Below are 6,209 nucleotides of genomic sequence, written 5' to 3'. Positions count from 1 at the left end.
TGAGTCCTTGGTTGATCAGCTTTGTATGTCTATATCTGTTTTCATGAGAAACCACTTTGAAGATATCCATATGTAGTACAACGAGCATTGTTAATTCTCTACCACTCTGTTTGTAACTCTGTACTGTCGGTACTGATCCTTTGCTATTTTGTAAAATGTTGTCTGTCAGTATTTTCCTCCTTTTATTTCTAAAATTAAAAAAAAAATAAAGTTGTTCATCCTATTTACACATGGCTACAGCTGATGAAGGCCACTTGCTATGAGGAATACTAGATGCTGGGATACTGTATAACTGGGTATTTGTATTTGTCCGCACCGTTTCCCCGACATCTGCTCACTCCTTTATTCTTTCCAATTTATATCATGATTTATGATCCATGCTAAAACGCTGTCTACTTGGCAAGAGACCCAGCCACCACTTGTTCACTCAGCTGCCGGGCAGCCCCTTGCCGGCCAGAGGCCCGGTGCCCTGTGAGGCAGGCTTGTTTTCAGCTTTGAAAAGGTTATTTTCTGCATGAAAACTGCATCTCACTTCCAAACCAAAGAGAGTTTTGTGTTATCTGCACACAGGTATTCATCTTGCCGCTCGTGATTAGAAGAATGCAGGCTTCACTGTAACTTGGTTTTCATTCAGATTTTGGAAAGCTTAGAGAAACAGTAATTATTTGAGATGTCAAATGATAACAAAAGATGTAGCTTTTAAAAAATAAAAACTGGGACTATTTCCTCGTCTTGGATGACAAAAAGGGTTAAATGAAAGAAATCATAATTAATTTCATTAGGTAATGTAATATACTTACAGGAAATATAGAAAATTTAGAACAATAGAGAGAAAATAAAAATTACTTTTAGTGCCATAGCTAAAGTTTACAATTTCAAATATTGAAGCATTATCTTATTATATTTTCAGTGTTTATATGTAAGTTTTAAAACTATGATTGTACGGTGCATATAATTTTGTTTTTCATTGTGAGGCAACCTCTTACCATATTATTTTTCTAAAATATAATGTTCATAGTTACATAATAATCTATCAAATGTCTAGGCCATTATTCAACAATCCTTCCAAGAAAGAGCTAGAATGTATCAGCTCTTCTATATTTCATTCTGAGAAAATGTTTTTCATAGTTATGTGTTGTAGGAGTATTACGACATATTAATATTTGAAGGACATTCAGTTCTAATTCTTTATTACATTTAATATGAAAATAATTATCTCTGTCTGGGCAATTTCTCTTTTTGAACACATTACTCTAATATGATATACCAGGATTTGCTCCACACACTTTAGTGTAGAATAACTATTTAGCTTTTTACACACATACACTGTTCCTGAGGGAGGCATGGCACAGGGTAGGCAATGCTTCAGAGGTTGGTTTTGTTGAGTGGCTGTTTGTTGTTTTGTTTGTGTTACTCTTATTAAAAAGAAGAGGCTCTGTCTTTTCCAGACTGTGTGGCATGATTTCTGCCTACCTTGGAGACTTTGGTCATATGGATACTTGTGTCTTCTTTAGGAAAGTCACTTGAGCAAATTTTCCTTGATAATGTAATCACAGTTGATTCTCATTTTTGTGGTAGTTATATCCTCTTAAGTCACAGCCTTAGTTACTTTCTTCATTGCTGGGACAAAACACCCAACACCCTCAACTTAAAGGAGGAGAGGTTTGTGTGGGCTCACAGTGCAACAGCAAACAACAAAACAAAACCAAGGATTTGGAGGCAGATTTATTTATGTCGATGAGCACTGACCTGATCATTTCCAAAATATCTGGCCCCAATCTCCGGTGGTCTAAGGCTTATATTGGATAAGCAAGCAGGAAGTAAAGAGGCAGAATGGCTTGTCAATTGAGGGTGGGTTTATGCAATGTGCATCACAGTGACCAGCTGTTTTGAAGAGACCAGAACCAACTGGAACTAGAACAGGAACTCTTACCTGGAAACTAAGAAACTGAAGTGTACTGGTTGGGCTGGGGGAACCATTTTCTGTTACACCAGTCTGTAGACGTTTCATGTTTCCCTCCCAGGCAGGGTGGTATGTCAGAGGGGCAGCACAGAGGAGACACAGCCCATGGGTTGGTGGCAGGAGGCAGAAAGAGGTCAAGCAAGGGGAGAAGGGAGAAGCCACACCCTTCTAGGTCATGCCCCACGACCCAGCGCCTCCACCAGGCTTCATCTCCCAAAGCACATTTAGCTAAGAACTCTTGATGAGTAACCACACCCCTGATCAAGTCACCTCCCTAAAGCCCCACCTATGAGCACAGGAGGCTTTGGGGGACATCCAGATCTAAACCCTAGGAGTCACCCAGACACTCAGTTAGCAAGTACTGAACCATTTTTCCTAGGAGAAATGCAGCACTAGGTTCGTAAAAGTCTGCCCTAACATTTTTGTCAAGCAAAAAATACATACCCTTCTTTTATGTGTTTTTCTATTTAAAGACAACTTATTTAATATCCATTCTTGGCTCATTAACACAGAACTCACTGCCAGCAGTGTAATTCTTCCCTGATATGCTTCTCTATCTAATTCATATATTTTTCTCAGAAGCCACACCATATCCCTCTGTGCTCAGGAGCACTAAACAATACTTCAGCACTCTGTCGGGTATGGCAGTTTTAAACGGTGAGGTTACTAATGAAAATGAGAAAATGAGAAAAACATGGCACTGCATAGAATGCAAAAAAGTGTAAGAACTAAAACAATAACGCAGACTATGGCCCTGGCATCTTTTTTTTTTTTTTTTTGATACCAGGAATCAAACTCAGGACCTAGTGCTTGCCAGGTAGGTGCTTGTGCCGCTGAGCTATACCCTTAGTCTGCCTTGGTCAATCTTAACTGAACACATGTATCTCAAATTTTGAATCTCTGTGCATAGCTGCGAAAGACTGAGAAAGCTCTAGGAAAGCCTTAGAACTCGGGGTGGGGGGCTTATGAATAAAGTTTATCCAGTAGGTAAATTCACAATGAAATCTGTAAACAATGATGAACAATTGTATCTGGAAAGACGGATCCTGCTGACATAAGGAAAGGGGGCAGTAAAATCCTCTCTAGTCTCACTAAATCTGTCCTTTCCTATAACCCCTTAAAATGTAGGTCTAGTATTGTTAAGTCACCCAAGACCGACCCCTGCCCCTTAGAAGGGAAAGAACTCCCTTGACTGTGCTATGTCTTCACTTCCCTTATCACCAAAATGGCTCTACTGTATGAGGTCACCCCATACCTGCCCTGCAGGGACCAGATGTTCCTGTCACCCTGCCCCACACCCCACCCGGCAGGGACCAGATGTTCCTTCAGGGTCAACTGCTCTAACCACAAGACCCCTCCCTTGGTTGTTCTGGCCTGTGAATATCCTCCCTGAAAAAGCCCTTATGAGGCCCATGCTTTGCACAGCTGGGGATGGGGGGCTGTCTTGGTCTGCTAGAAGTCTAACCATGTCACTCTCCTGCCTAATAAAGACTCTTCTCATGTCACACAGTCTGGTTCAGTTCTGTGTGGGTCCAGTGGTGCAATCAAGTATGTGGAGAAATTTTGCATATTTGCAAATTTTTTTTGCCCAAAGTATTTTTTGGGCACAAAGGAACGGAGAAATCTCTTCTTCCCTTGTTGTGCTCCAACATTATCAAACTTTGTGTTAGTGATGAGCAGTGATGCCAACTGAACCTGCCTGGCCAAAAAGTTAGGAGAGGTTCTTCAAGGGAGAGTTTCCTGGTCTGGTAATCTGTATTCAATAAAAAAAAAAAACAAAACAACAACAAAAAAAACAACCCTTGTCTGGCAAGGAGGAGAAGTTGACTTTGGAGAGAGTAGTCAAGACTGGCATTGATCTAACAGTACTGGTACAGGGCATCCTGTGGGAATATTGACCAGGTAACTGTGAATGAGTCACTGAAGCTTGGGCCACCCTCCCGAAGTATAGCACCTAAGGAATAGGACTGCTCTCCCTCAACTAGCTATCATGATCTTTGTGGGCTTTACAAGTAGTAAAACTCATTGAATTCTTTTGGTTTCATTTTGGATTGCCGACCAAAATTTCCTGTTTCTACCGACCAGAAGTTTTGACTAGTTCTTGAATCCTGAGTCTTGTTTCTGCCAGTATCCATAGTAATTGTTGTTGCTTTCTTTTGTTCTGAAGCAGAATCAATTATTTTGTCCAGATTTTCATTCTGTTTTACCTTCTCTATCTCTGTTCAAACTTTAATTGCTTGAATTAAAGTAAGATGGTCTTGGACCCAGGTTCTTCGTGAAGGCTTTCACTGCAATGATTTAAGCCTCAGGTATTCTTCTCTAAGTGCCTGTTTCCATAAAACTGCTTACTGTGCAATTCAGCTTGAATAATTAAGAGGCACTTTATACAGAATCCATCCAAAACCAAATGTAATTACTACATTTTCCATTCAACTTGGTTTTCTCCCCTCATCTTTTCTACCTTAGCAAAAGGTATTACCATTCATCCAACTGCTCAAAACAAAAACCATGAGAAATCATCCTTAATGTCTATGTTTTTTTTACTTCCTCCATCATATCCAGACTATCAAAAAATTCTACCAGTCTCTGAAATGTGCCCCAAAGTATCCATTTTTCTCCACCTCCGGGGCTGCTATCTACCATCATGCTTTCTTGCTGGGATGAACCCAGTTGCCTCCCCTGGCCCTTCTCTCTGTCTGCCTCTGCCTCTGCCTCTGTCTCTGTCTCTCTTTGTCCATCTATCTCGGTTCCTTCTACCAAATAGGAATTTTAAAAAATTTGGATCTTATCACATTTCTGCTTATAATCTCACAGTGGACCCAATGTGTCCCTCCACAGTCACTTCCTCAGTGAGGTGCTTTCTCCCTGCCATCTCTGATGATGCTGCCCCTCGGCTCCCCTTGGCTCACCGCCACTTCAGATTCTCGGTTGCACTCATGTCCATCTGCACTGCGTGGTGATTCTCTTGATTGTTCGTGTGTGTCTGAGCTTTTACTTGAACATAAATGTAGGTTGCTTGACTTTCTTGATCAGTGGAGTGCCACAGTGCCTTAGCACAATGCTGGGAAATGATTGCTTGTGTGTAGATGATTGTTGGAAGAGTGAAAGAAAATCGTTTGCAGAAGCCCAACACAGAGAAAGAGCGCTGAGTGGAAGGCAGTGTGATTGAACAGGAGGAGCCGCGGTGGGAGTGGTGCTGGTGAGGTTGGACTGATCCCACCCAATCTTGCTTTCCAGCTGCTCCTGAGGCTTCGTGGAGAACACAAAGAAAACCAGGAGTTCTGTGCAGAGGAAGGAGCCCGTGAGCTGCAGCTCCCCTGCCGATCTTTAAAATACTTTCAAAAAATATTTCTGAACCAATAAAAATAATAGCAGTTATGTAGCACTTCATTGCAGGGTGTATTCAGGGCTCCAAACATTACTTATAAAACACTCTGCTTGTACTGATACAGCAACCTCGCATAGTAATATGCAAAAACACTAACTCCCTTTGGTGCAGTCAGAACACCTCTGTGACTGGTTTCACTGGAATGTTGCTTGGGACTAAGTCATTACCAGGCCACCAACCCTGGGATCAACTAGCAAACACTCTCCAAAAGCCGGTGGTAATAACACCGGGCAAATTCTAACATCGAGATTGAATTATGTATGCTATCGTTGAAACTGTAAACAGTTTACCTGCCAAGAAGTAATTTGAAAATTGCATTTAGTAAGTTATTTGGAAGGTTAAAAAAGGAATGAATAATATTAAGAAAGATTAATTTCTATCATCCAAAGAAGAACAGATATTTTTATTTTTAAAAATATTGATTTGTAGGGTTACCTTTCCCAAGGCATTCCTATGTCTTGACCTTGCTGGGCATAGATACCTGGTAATCTGAAAGGACGATGTCTCTTTGGACAAAGCGCACCACCCTCTGAGCAGTAACGATGCACGAATCCTGGACCGATGGCTCAACTCCCACAAGACTCAGCTCCATTCAATTTTTGGTTTAATGAAAGAATAATAACTTTAGGCTGTAACTTCCTGGTGACTCTTTGAGAAGCTGATACTCAGCATGAGAAGATTTTCCAGAGATTTTGTGTTGTATTTTAATTTATGTAGAAACTTCATTTGAAAAGTATAATCAAACACTTTCAAATGATTTTTCCTTTTTTTTATTTTAAAGATAAAAGGAGGGAAACATTAACAGACATACAACATTTTACAACATATCACAAGCACAATACAGACAATACAGAGTTA

The sequence above is a fragment of the Chinchilla lanigera genome, unplaced genomic scaffold, assembly GCF_000276665.1.
Source record: "Chinchilla lanigera isolate Chin_1 unplaced genomic scaffold, ChiLan1.0 scaffold00101, whole genome shotgun sequence".
Lineage (NCBI taxonomy): Eukaryota > Metazoa > Chordata > Mammalia > Rodentia > Chinchillidae > Chinchilla > Chinchilla lanigera.
This window is presented reverse-complemented; position numbering follows the sequence as displayed.